The sequence below is a fragment of the Anas platyrhynchos genome, chromosome 28 (genome assembly GCF_047663525.1).
Source record: "Anas platyrhynchos isolate ZD024472 breed Pekin duck chromosome 28, IASCAAS_PekinDuck_T2T, whole genome shotgun sequence".
Taxonomy (NCBI): Eukaryota; Metazoa; Chordata; class Aves; order Anseriformes; family Anatidae; genus Anas; species Anas platyrhynchos.
The window spans coordinates 3,855,738-3,869,037 of record NC_092614.1 but is presented as its reverse complement, the minus strand read 5'-3'; the positions used below and the strand labels follow the sequence as shown (position 1 = coordinate 3,869,037).

The window sequence follows — 13,300 nt, the reverse complement described above, 5'->3', positions numbered from 1 at the left end:
GTGCTTGTTGCTCTGTTTTATGCGTTGCCACTCTCTTATGAAAGAAAAAAGAGAGGACTGCAGTGATCGGTGACATATACCCACTTACTCTGATCCATGCTTAATTCCAGAAACGTGGCGTCTGTATCCCTGCCCCGCTAACAAATACACAGCAAAACCAAACACGGGGCTACCTCCGTTTTTCATTAGTGCTTCCTAGGCAGGATTTTGTCCATAGGAGTTTGTTTTGTACAAGTCATTTTCTTGACTCACACCTGAAGATTACCCCGTTGCTTAATTTCCGTGGTCATTCACCCGGGGCAGATGTGATGAAGCTCTCAGCCGTCCTGGGGGCAGATGGAGGCGAGCAACCTGCACCCAGAAGGTTTAAGAAGGCATCCGTCCCAAGGGAGTGGAGATCCTCGTAATTAATTTAATTAAAGGGAACACTTTGTACTGGGACTAAAAAGCTTATTTTGTTGAGTAAGGCCTAAATATTCGTTTTCTTAAAGGGAAATAACCAGATAAAATAATGTTTACCGTGTACTTTTTGCACAAAAATAGCTTGGATCCGTGACATTTGATGAGAAACCCCAAATTTCTGTCAGTATTGTTTTTCATTCAGGGTGGCCAGTTCAGCAATGCCGGCACACTGATTAGACTGCAGCGTGTATTTCTTGAGTAAAGAACACATTTCTTGTGTATTTCTTGAGCTGTTTGGGTAAATAAACGTGCCTACGAGCATTAGAAGGTAGCACAGCTCTTCCTGTGCACGCCCTTTGCACCTGGTCTTCAACAGGCTGATGTTTTTGGGGGGAGAACTGAGCGAAACCCTTCGGATTTCGGCTTTTGCTCCATCCCCTCAGCGGGAGGCCGGGGGGGGGCGTCCTCAGGGGGGAACCTGAGGCGGCGGCGGCCGCTTCACCCGAGCCGGGGCCGGCTTGGGCGGCTGCAGCGCCTCAGCCGAGGCTGTGCCGGAGGCCGGAGCCACCTGAGGGGGCCGCTGCGGGTCCCTCCTTGCGGGCAGAGCCCTGCCCGGAGCCGGCTGCCCCCGGCCGCGCGGAGCCGCCTCACGGCGCGGCCGCCACCGCCTCACGGGAGGAGCCCCCCCCGCCCCCCGAGGAGGGCAGAGGCGCGTTTTGCATAGCCACCCCCCCTCATGAATATGCAGCAGCCCCTCCCCGCTCACCTCCGAGCGCAGAGAGGGAGGGAGGGAGGGAGGGAGCGAGCACGGGGGCGCGCACGCCGCTTCCCTTCCCCCTCCCCTCCTCCCCCATCCCCTCCCCTCACGGCCGGGGGGCGAGCGCGGCCCCGCCCGCTCTCCCTGCCCCCCCCCCATCATCTCCGCGCGTGCACGCGGGGCGGCGGGGGCGCGCTGCGGGGGGGGGGGCGCTGCGGGAGCCTCTGGGCGCCGAGCGAGCAGCGAGCAGCCGCAGCGGCCGCCCCCCGCCCCTCAGCCGTCCCCTCCCCGCCGGGAGCGCGCTCGGCTCGGCTCGGCTCGTCCCGTCCGCCCGCCGCGGCGGTGTGGGGAGAGGGAGGCGGCCCCCGCGCCTCAGCCGCGGGCGGTGCGTGAGGGGGGCTGAGGGGGGTGTATGATGTGGGGGGGGGTGTATGTGGGGGGGGGGGGGTGTGTGTGTGAGGGCCGCCGCCGAGCCCCCCCCGCGCCAGGTAAGGGCCAAGGGGTGCCCCCCACCTCCCCCCCTCCTCCTCTCCTCACCCCGCGGCGACAGATGGGGGGGGGGAGGCGACGCCCCGCGACGCGGTGGTGGCCCCTCAGGGCCTCCCCTCACCCCCCCCCCCACCCTCCCTACGCCCCCTCACCCCCCTCGCACACACCCCCTTACCCCCCCCCGCCATCCCCCTGCCCCCCTCGCACCACCTCTCACCCCCCCAGTACCCCCTCTGTTACCCCACACCCCCCTCATCCCTCCCTCATCCCCCCCGTTACCCCCTTACACCCCTCTTTACACCCCCCCACCCCCATTTTCACCCCTTTTACACCCCAGTAACCCCCATCCTCACCCCCCCATTACTGTCCTCACGCCCCATCCCCCCCGCTGCCCCCATACACCTCCCTTACTCCCTATCCTCACCCCCACACGCCCCCCTTACACCCCGTTACCCCCTTCCTCATCCCTTTACCCCCTCTCACACCCCAATAACCCCCATCCTCACGCCCCCATTCCCTTCCTCGTGCCCCCACCACCCCTCATACACCTCCTCACATTCACTTACCCCCCATCCTCACCCCAATTCCCCCCCTTACCCCCATTCTCACCCCGTTACCCCCCCTTACACCCCATTAACCCCCATCCTCACCCCCTCCCATTTCTCCCCCTCACCCCCCACTTTGGCCGGGGTTGCAGAGCTGAGGGGCGGCGGCCCTGGGGGGCTTTGGGGTGGTCGCAGGGCTCAGCCTGGCTCAGCTCAGCCGTGGATTTTGGGGGGTGCTGGGGGGGGTTGGAGCCAGCTGGGGGGGCACCTGGGCGTGAGTGGGGCTGTGGGGATCCCAAGTGGGGATCCTGAGGTGGGATCTGGAGGGATCTGCCTAGCGAACGGCCTCTCTCCTTCACAGGCACCGGGTGGCAGAGAGGATGCCCGTGAGGAGCCCCCCGCAGCCCTGCCCGCTGCCTCTTGAGGAAAGCAGGGCTTGAAATCCTCCCTCCTCTTCCTCCCGGGGGTGAGTAAGGAGCGGGGAGGCTGGTGACACGCAGCGGCTTTCTGTTCCAGGCGTGGGCTGGCTGTTGGGGGCTAAAATGTAAAGAAGAAAGGAGATACGGCGAGGCAGACGGCTGCGCTGGTGTGTGTGTTCTGCAGGGAAGAGACGGGCTCGTCCCCGTTTGTGTCTGGAAGTTGAGGAGCGTATGGCAGCCAGCGAGGTGGTCTAGGGAATGGTGCATCGCTGTGGAGCTCAGGCTTTTATACAGGTGGACGTGGCATAAGGGAGGAGAAATATCTGGCGAAGTTAAATCACGTTAATTGTAAAGGTTAATTAGCGCTGTTGTGGAGTGTAGCGTTGCTACAGGATAGTGAGCGCAGGCGAATGAATGCTGAAACGGGGAGAGGAGCGAGAAGAAATAGAGCAAACGTGCGGTAGAGAACAACACGGCCATGAAACCCTGCTCGCAGCGTTTCTCAGGTGGGAGCTCGGAATGATCTCTTCAGAATGCTAAAGGTTGGCTGTCGCTGATTTCTATTATTTAAACCTTAAACCTTAGAAACCAAAACCTGAAACTGAAACCATCTGATCCTAGCGTGTGGATTAAAGCCAATATATAGTAAAATAAGTGTGTTTTGGTGACGGTGTTTTGAGGAGAATTTGCTAGCTACAGTCACGTGAGGCTTTCTTACTGGAGTGGCAAGAGACACCTTAGATCATGGCTACTTTGTGTAGAGGTACGTTTAGCTATGAAGTACGTGATGAATGTGCAATTAAACTGTGATAGTGCAATATATTGCATTTGCAGCTTGCCACAATCAAAATCCTTTCTTATTTGCTCTGTGAATGAACTACTGGGGGTAAAAACCAGACAGCAGTGCTTAGGCAAGGAATGTGTGAGCCGCTCGGGGTTTGTGGGCATTGTGACTCTGGGGCTTCAAAAAAAAATAAAAATAAACAAAGTGCTCCTTAAGGAGTCGTGCTGCTTTTTTGTAGTAACTCTTGCTAAGAGCATCATAAATGCAGAAGGCTGTGTGTGCTCCAGCCTTCCCACCAATTGCTCTGGTGTGGAGAGGAGCGGTAGGACTGTATCCTGTTTGGATCTAGATTGTGGTGGTGGTAGAACACCAAGACATCCTCGCCTGATTTAGACGTATAATTACAGCCTGGGTTACTGGCTAGGCGCTCAGTGAAACTGGATGACTGCGACGTTGTCAGAAAATAACCAAATTGTCAGCATTGATTGCTCTGGAGCAATTTCTCCCTTGTTGTCATCTTTCCATCTTTTCCATTGGCTTGCCCATGATCCAATGTTTGCATGTTTTTTTTTTAACTAGAAATACATATTCTGAACAAAAAGGTGTTTTCTGATTTGCCTAATGATTACCTTTCAACATTTCAAGTTACGTACCCTAGATTTACTTGCTATTGAACCTTTAGAATATGTGATACATGTTGCTGCTGAGAAATCCCCGAACGTAACCGTTACGTCCAGTGAATTTCTAACAGATTAGTTTTTATGCAGCAGTACAGATGAGCATGCCTAACTTTCTGCTTGTAAATTCTCATTTATGAATATTAACGTGCGTACATGCAGGCTGTATTAGGTCCAGATGTGCATCACTTCACATGTTGTTGTGCACTCTGTACGCTGGATTGTGTAGGCCTTGGTTGGTTTGCTTATAGCATATTTAAATTTTCTAGGTATGGAGTCTTGCTTTTTTTTTTTTTTTTAATTTCAGAATGCTCGTTAATATCAGCAATAGCGTATTTTACTTTTTTGTTAAACAGCAAAAGGAAAACACTAAGAAGGCATCCAGTAAACTCTTAAAACCAAAAACCCACCACCAGCACCAAAAAAGCCTGGTACATTGAAAAAGAAAAAGAGCAATCTGCAGCCCTCCTTGTGCATGGTTTGTTTTGTTTAAAAAAGAAAAGAAAAAAATGATGTTCCTCCTTATGTTTTATGTAAATATTCCTTTTCTAGAAGTGATTGAACCTGTGACCAGCTGAGAGACTAGCAACACCTATTGCTCCACAGTCTGAAATAAAAGGAAAAAAAATCCTTTAGAATTTTTTCAATAATTTCCTCATTTGTGTCTTTTTGATGTATAAAGCCCTGAGCATACATATTGATTCTTTTTGTTTAAACTTTTGAGCCTGAATTTTCTTTCCTGCAGCCTGATGAGGCGGGTTGGCTTCCTCTGCCATCCAGACAAGCAGATGCCTCCAAGCGTAGGTTTTTGGTGAGATTAAGCTGATTTTAGGAACTGCTGCAAAGTCAGTGACCCCGTGTCTGCCCTCGTGGCAGCAGTGCTGTGGGTGGTGGCGCAGCCCTTCTCGGCTGCAAAGTTAAATGCTTGAGCAGCTGCTGGGTGGCTGACAGCTATTTCTTTCTGCAGAGTTCATTTCTAGCAGGATCAATGAACCGGACTTGTCGTGTGGAACATTGTGCGAGGAGGATGCAGGAGCATCACCCAGGAAGGAGGCTGGGCCTGCCCCTGTGGCAGCAGTGAGCTCTTGGAGTGGGTGCAGCTGGTTACACGCCTGTGCCTGGAGTATTTGTGTGAAGCCTTAGAAAGGTCTCCAGGAATGGCACTGGTAGAGGTGTGGGGCTGCCTTTCAGTGAGGGTACGTTTGGTTTATGCTTAGTGCTGTGCAGAGAATACTTAGGGTTGTCCAGCCTTGTTGTGTACAGTCAAAGATTGGGGCCAGCTTGGTAATAAGGTTGCCTTGCACCTTCTGATATGTGTACTGCAGAGGTGCCAACCTCTCAGAGCATCGTTCAGCGTCCTTTGAACATGCAAAAGCAGCGTGGTGGTGCAGGAGCTGGATGCAGGACCTGTGAGGCCCGTGGCAGGCTACCAAGCTTGGTGCTGAGAGCAGAATTGGGCCTGCTGGTGGTTTCTGATTCCTGCAATGTTAACTCTTTGTCTTGAAATGACATATTTGTTGTAGCTTCAAGGTGGAGAGCGTACCTGTTGCATTCACTGGAGACAAGTCTGTATTTAAAGCTCGCTGCATCTGCAAATATTTGCAGGGGTGGAGTGAACCGGATCGTTCATTTCTGGTTTATTTGCTAACTGGATTTTATGAGCTCTAAAAAACTAATTCTAGTCATGCTACTTAGAATTATTCTGGGCCCATTATTTTATGGGTCTGAAATACAGTTGTTTGTTTTACATTCATTTAAAAAGTAATTAAATACAAACCCTATGTTAATTAGAGAAGGCCGTGGCTTGTTTGGTGTGCTTAAGGAATGGACAAACTGGGGGCTTGGAGCCTGGTCTTGAAATTTTGGCTTTGTGCAGCCTCCCCATCTGATTTAGCTTGCTGAGGTTCAGTGTAGGAGGCCACAGCAAAAGGATCCAGTTGCAGGGTGAAGATAAAGGCAAACTGGAGAGGAATCTGACTTGGTGCAGCCTGGAATTGGCTGCGGGATTCCGATGGGAGAGAGAAATTGCTGTCTTGGAGTGAAGTGCAGTATGTTTTGGGTGCTCTGGTAAGGGCACTGTGGTGTTTCAGGTCTTCAGGAGATCTTTGGAGCCACCCATAGCACTCACTGACGGTCTGGGTCTCCTGTTGGCAGCGTTGTTACCCGTCTTCCTAATTGGTGTCAAACGAGTTAATTTATGCTGTGATGTGGGAGACTCCATCTTGAAAAGCACTCTTTAGGAAGGCATCAGGAATGGTATGATAAAGTACGGCTTTCTTACTTGCCTCAAGTTTGTGTTTGTGCCACGTTGTGTGATTGCTGGAGGAAATACTGCTTGGCGTGTGTAATGGATGGGCAACAGTTGGCTTTGTACATGTTCTGCGTAAAACAAGCCATGGGGTAAGACTTGCTTGGTGGTTTTTACATATTTTTATATGCCTAGGTAAAGCTTTTTTCCTTGCTCCATGGGGAGCCCTTATTTGCTCAAACGTTGCTTTTTCGGCCTTTAAAATCGGAGGGCTTTCTGTTTTTCCCCTTCCTTCCCCCCACCTCCATTGATTCGTGTGAACAACGTCTGCTTTGCCACAGGCAGCCCAGTAGGTTTCCAACCTTAATGATTCTGTGCTCTTCATCAAACACAAGTGAAGTCCCTGACCCATGCTCCCCGTCCCCATCCATCCCCCGGAGGCTGCCTGCCCAAAGTCCCTCTGACTGGGGCCATCATGGGGCTCCCGTGGCCAGGAGCAACCTCTGAAGAGCAGCACACGTAACGTGCACGTCAGCCTTTCGGCTGTTAGCGGTGCTTATCTCTTTCTCCTTTATGGAAGGAGCGTGTTGGTGACTGCAGGAATGTCTCCTGGAGTGCCCGGATAGCTCTGGTATGAAGGCTGCAGCTGCTTTTCCCTTTTCCTTTGGCCGGGGAGTGGTTTCTTGTTTTGTCAGAGGTCTTTCACTGTCTGAACGTGGAAGTCTTGGAGCAACTTGTTGGTTGGTCACCGTTGGCTTGTCTCATTAAAGAACGGTGCGTGTCCAAGGTTAAGCTCCTGGTATGCCTGAATAACCCCACAGCCACTTCCAGTCCTGCTGCCCCATTTCACCCAAGTTGTTGCGAAGTCATCTGATGAGCTTCTCCACCTCACTGTGCGGATCAAAGCCGGGCAGGCTCAAAGCTGCGTTTGTTCCTGAGCTGAGCTGCAAGGGTACACAAACAGTGAATTTTTTTCTTCCTCTATCTAAAACTTTTCAAAGCTTGGGAGGATGGAGGCAGCCGTTCTTGCTTCTCTTTCCTCGAGGTGCTGGACCTGGAAGTTTGCGCTCGCTTCTTTTAGAGCAGGTTGCGTGTGAGGCAGCAGAGGGGTGGCTGCGAGGAGTTAGCTGTCTTCACGTCCCCTTTTCCCTATCTTCATTTTTTTCCCATTACAAGAGGAGAGCTGGTTTTCAGCGATGCTTTGCAGGTTTCCATTGTGTAATACTTCAAACCTGCAGCTTGTATAAATACCTCGCTGGCTAATGAAGTTCAGCTGAAGAGTTGGACTGCCTCTTCTGCACTCGGCTGAATTGGAATAGCCCGACACAGCGGACGAAGTGAAATTCCCAAATAACAGCGGCTGGTGGTTTTTCTCCAAGCCCCTCATCCTTTAATAGTGAATATTTTGTTGTCTAATTCTTACAAACATCGTCTTTAATCGCTAATTAGGCTTGAATTGTAATGATCTCAGTTTTGTAGCCTCCAGTTGAAAGGGTTACATTAATGGAAAAAGTTTTTTGGGTGGTGAACTCCTATTTGTAACAGCAGTCAGGCTGGGAATTTGCTATTAATTACTGAGGATGAGAAAAGAGAGAGGAAGGTGCCCCTATTGCACAGATACAAATTAACCATTTACTCCTTTTTAGATATTTTGGGGTTTTAGTTACTTCATTTTTCCCTTTGTGCCTGTCGGATTTCCAGGGCAGACAGAATACTGTTTTGGCAGATTGCAGCTATTTTTCTGCACTTAGGATATTTAAGTAAAATGTATTTTAAAGTGGCCAGTAGGAAACTTCACTGCAGGAACATTTTTTTCAGTTGTCTTAATGCGTGCGTCCACCTTATTTTAGGCACTTCTGGCTCTTGGCCTCCAAAATTTGTGTTTCTTTCTTAGTTTGGTCAGAAATTTACTGAATGCGCTTGAAGAAGAGAAACAGTTGGTGTGCATGAGAAGCATCAAAAGGAAAGACGATGCAAAATCTCTCTTCAGAATGTGAATATTTATAGAGCTCGTGGCTCCAGAAGGCAGCTGTGCATTGATTCCCATCTCTGAAAAGCACTGACTGATGTTCTCTGACGAACCTTAATGTGCTTAACCTGGAAACAATTTTGGATGGTAATCCGAAGTTCCTTGCAGGTGAATTTTCCGCCCTTGAATTGCCAAATATTAAACTGATTGAGCTCGATCCTTTGGGCGGTGTTTTAATGGGTGGCTTACATGTTGGTAGGCCATCTTTATGGGCAAAAAAATGGGAAAAATCCAATGAAGAGTTGGGAGAAAACTGTAAGGAGAAACAAATGTGCGTTACGTAGCTTCCTGCTCATGTATCTGGACTAATAACCAGAGGGATAAATGTTAGAGGGTTTGGATTCTTTCTGCAGTTGTTAAATGGAAACTGGCTTATTGGCTTTACTGTTTATGGAAAAAATGAAAAAAAAAGGCTTGCTTCCTACTGCTCTTTGAAGGGTTTCCTACCTGTCTGTGCCACCACCCAGCTGCTGCTCCCTCCCTGCTGAAAGCTGTCGGCCCCACAGTGCTCAGCTGCCTCTTGGGGTGAGGTAAAGGAGAACAACCCCACTTGGCCATTTCCCCCCCAAATTTCTGCTGGGTGGGTGTGACGAGCAGGCCCGTTGTGTCCTCCTGGCCTGGCCCAGCACATTCTGGTGGTGGCTTGTTCCATCAGTGAACATGAGCTTCTGTCTTCTTCTCAGACTGGGATCCAATGAATCAGTGTTTTTTGTGGAGAAATGTTAATAGAAAATAAAGGAACAAAGTGCAGCTGGAGTGCAGGGACCAGCGAAGTGCCCATCTTTCCTTGTCTGGGTCTCAGTCCCCTCTTCCAGAGCACAGGCATTTCCCTTTTGCACATTTCCCGTTCTCTCCTGTGGGATTATGCTACGTCGGGAAGCTATTTTTGGTAGCAGCGTGCTCTTTAATGTCCCAGGTAATGATTGGAAGAGCTCAAGTGACTACAAGGTGAAGGTACACAGCACTTCTGATGTGTTTTTAATGCGTGAGAGACGTCAGCTGGAAAGTTCACACCTTCTGGAGTTTGCCAGGAGTCACGGCGTTGTGGGAGGGAGGGATGGCAGCACGATGCTGGAGCCTGTAAATGGAGGAAGTTGGGCAAAATAGCCTTGCCCTTTCAGGCTGAAGCTCCCACTTGCTCTTCCTTTAGGTTTTCTTAATACTATACAGATCTGTAGTTTCCTGGCTTGGCTCCCTGCTCAGTGGTGAACACGGGGAGGTCACTGGGATAGACCCGGGTGGGCTGTCTCGTGTAAGCACTGCAGAAGAAAGCCCTCAGCAAAGGGGAGATTAGGGGATGGATAAACAACTTGCTGTCCTCTGGAGATTGCAGGGAAGGGTTCTGAGAGAGGGAAAAACCATATAAAGTGCCATGAGGATGGGTTTTAGAAGAAACAAATGCTTGGAGAAAGGAGCCAGAAGGAAACGTGCATCAAATGTTGATGGAAGCTGTAAAGCCAAACCAGGTGGAGGGATGGGAGTGTGAGTGGCTGCAGTGGTTGCAATGATCCCAGTCGGTGTTTGTGCTGGGGGATTTTGCTGGTCAGCCCCAAGCTCCCAGCCTGTAGTGTTCTTCCTCTGACTTTATTTGTAAGGGTACATGCAGAGGGGCAGGGGTCCAGGCAGTAACTCTGTGCGTGTCGCTGTACCTTGCTTAATCTGTAGCTTTCTGTAGTTGCTTAAATCGGGATCTAATGCTTGTTATCTCTTTGAGCAGCTTTCATACTGCAAAGTATCTCGGTTTAATAGCTCATTTTCATTATATGAAAGGAGGAAATCTCCCACTTGCTTATTTAATAGGCTTTTTTTCCTGTTATTCAAATAGCTCTGTTTCGTTTTCAACAGAAGGTTTGTGTGGAGGACCCCAGCTCATTTTTCTGCTATTTCACACCGTCATTGGTATGAGCTACTCTGCTTCACAGGTACAACATCAGTGCTTGCTCCAAGTCTTTGTGAGCAGCTTTCCATGGGCACCAACCTTTGGCTTGGTTGTGCGTCGAGGCATCCATCCCTTGCTTCTTTGGCCTTCAGGATTGGGGATTTAGTCTAACAGGCACCATGGAAGAAAGGAATATTGTTTGGTGAAGGCTACGTGTGCCCACCCGCTTTCTCTTCAGACTGGTAATATTATCCGTGTCTCGATTTTAATTTTTTGTTAATGCAATGCTGACAGCAGGCAGTGCTCCTACACCTCCTCAGCAGAGGTGGAGTGTGCCATCTGTCACTACGTGGGTAGTAGTTATCCCAAAAAGTAATAACAGTGGGAGTTCTTGCCAGTTACAAGTTGTGATCACAAGCCAAATGGCGCAGTTCGGAATTAGCGTGCATTCCCAAAGAGAAAGGCACGCCTTTAGTTTTGCGGACCCACGAGGTATTTTCAGTCCCGGGGGGCTCAGCTGGGTCTCAGCTGCGAGCGCATTAGCGCAAGTGAGAGGGGTGCAAGGCTGGAGCATGGGCTGCAATGCCTGCTAGCCCAGCTTCTAGGCAGGAACAAACCGGGATTTTTCCATGTTATGTAAGCCTCAAGTAGGTTATTACATGCAAGGCTGAAGCTGAGGAATTATTTTAGGAGAGCAGTAATGGAGTGGCATAGAGATTTGGTTTTGGCTTTGCCCAGTGGGAACGGAAAGATCCAGCTTCTTCATCCTTCGGTGCCACCAGCCTTGTACAACTCTCTGCTACCTGCTGGAAGAAGATGAGGAACCCTTCTAGCTAGGTGAAAAACATGAAGATCGCCTGTCTGGTTTTAGTAGCAGTTTTACTACCATGCTTTATGGCCTTCTTGTGGGAAAGGTAGGACATAGCATGGTCAAAACTGGTGTGAGTGGGTGCAGAACTGGTTAGCATGCCACTGAGTAGCTCGGATGGTGGAATTGAGCGTACCAGCTGAAGCTGCGGGTGACAGCAGCTCCCAAGGGGCTGCAGGGATGGGAAGTTATGTCAATCGGGTGCTAGGGTGCTGAAAAAGGACTGAAAGGAATCGATCCCGGGTTAAATCTTTGATCTGGCACACTCCTGCCTTGATTTGGTTTCCTTACAAGGCTGTGGAGGGTGACTGGGAGGACATTACAGATGGAGTAATGCTACTTGGTCGTACAGAACAGCTGAATTTGCCTCATCCTTGGTAATCTGTGAAGTCCTGACTGTGCACGAATGTCAGCACTGGCCAGTGGGGTGTTTGAGACAGGTGATGCTGCTGGGTACATGGTCAGCTTTAGGGCGAGCCACAAGAACATCTCTCGTGTAACTGCACCCTTCAGCTTCTTAAATGTGTAATAAGTGCTTTAGAAAAATAGTAAAATCTATTTATCAATGGGTAGAATGCGTTTATTGGTTAGAATTGACTAACAGTCACGCTTAAATTAAGTTTTAATTAAAGAGAGACCAGACAGAAGATGTATCATAGGCAGACAGGAAGAATTGGAACTGATGGTTTTTTTGTAATTACAGAATTAAAGTAACAGAACAGGTAAAGAGAGCTCAGTGACAGGACAGGTAAAGACAGCACTGTGCATCTCCTTTGGTTCCCTTTCTCCCTATAAATTTGGATCCTGATTGAGGACAGCTATTGATTCAGCGTCACAGACAACAATGGAAGATGACAGTCATTGCTCTTCAGACAGAAACCTTAAACATTAAAAAAAGAAAAAGAATCAAACAACCAAGCAAAAATAAAGCCAAGCCATGACAAGTAACACATTTAAGATTATCCTTTCCCTGTAGTTTCAATACATAAACTGTGGTACAGGAAATTAATAGATCCTTGGTCCATACGGCCTAATCAAGTCAGTTCTGCAAGGAACCCCGTTTAGAAGTAAGCCTTGACATGGGTAAGGTTCTGTGAACCGTGCACCAAATGCAACAGATGAATTAATTCTGACTTAAGTGGAAAGGTCTGTTCAACTGTCCAGAGACAAATGTCACTTCTGTAATGTAGAAGGATGAAGGATTGGGGTAGGCAAGGCCTGCAGCTGAGGTTTTATCTCACTGACGTACCAATAACATGCACTGATATACTTAGAATGAGATGGCTCAGAAAAGTGGTATCTCTGACGAATTTGGTATTTAAGAGATGCCCGTCTTTGGAAAGTGGAAGAATACGGCGTATGAATTAATCTGAGTAAAAGAGGGATACGGATAGCTACTCACAACAATTTATTTTGGAGATGCCATCTGCATGAGAAAACAAAGTGCTGACTTGACATTTTCGAGCTGAACAGCTGATGTGTCTGAGACTTCTTCCAGTTTTTGATAGAATGCTTCAACGTGAGCTCATCTGAAAGAGCAATCCATAACAGCGCGAGGAAATACCTACTTCGAGTTTGCTTGCAGGGGCTGTACACCATTACCTGTGTTCTCCTACTAATTAAGTCTCCTCTATCCAAAATCAGCTGTCTGAAAACAGGACCAGTAGGGTTCAGAATATGCAAAGCTCCGTGCAATGTAAAACAAACCAGAAGCAGCCACCCACCCTCCTCCAAATGTCACTTGGGTGTGTGCACACAGAGCATGGAAGGTTCAGGGTGAATTGTGGATGTCAAATCATTCTCTGTGCGGTGGGGTGAACTGCGTGGACTGAAGGGTGGGCAAACAGGATGGGAAGAAGTGAAGACAGAAGACGAGATGCAAGTTATGTTTACTTGCAAAGAACGTCAATTCCTCTCTCTTTGTCCATACACATGTAGTTAACTAGGTTGGAGCCTCTCCTAGCAAGAACCCTGCTCAAAATTTCAGGATTTCTTTTTTCAGCTCTGGGTTGTTGGCACAGACCTGCTCAGACCCCAGACATACAACGTGTCATTGCGGACAACGGTGCATGGACATGGCTTTCAAAGGGTGCTTCTGTTGTTCTTAAGTTACTTGGGCAGATGATTTAGCTGTGCTTATGTCAGCATACAGGGTCTGTCTGCTAGGGGTCTTTGCCAGGATCTGTTTTTCCCCCGGCATAGC

The 13,300-nt window shown here is 49.3% G+C and overlaps 1 protein-coding gene across 19 annotated transcripts in view; it reads left to right on the top strand.

Annotated features, from left to right (window-relative positions):
* TANC2 (tetratricopeptide repeat, ankyrin repeat and coiled-coil containing 2) overlaps positions 1 to 13,300 on the top strand; it is a 283,394-nt gene that overhangs the window by 30,726 nt on the left and 239,368 nt on the right. For 7 of the 19 annotated variants that reach the window (XM_072028961.1, XM_072028957.1, XM_072028953.1 and 4 more), the window contains exons 1-2: positions 1,288 to 1,544; positions 2,555 to 2,659. The exons of 1 other annotated variant lie outside the window; for it this stretch is intronic. The gene's annotated coding sequence lies outside the window, so the exon portion shown is untranslated. Of the gene's footprint in view, positions 1 to 1,286; positions 1,545 to 1,627; positions 1,648 to 2,554; positions 2,660 to 3,134; positions 3,155 to 13,300 lie in introns of those variants that run through there. 11 more of the 19 variants (XM_072028946.1, XM_072028947.1, XM_072028956.1 and 8 more) reach the window with 8 other exon arrangements.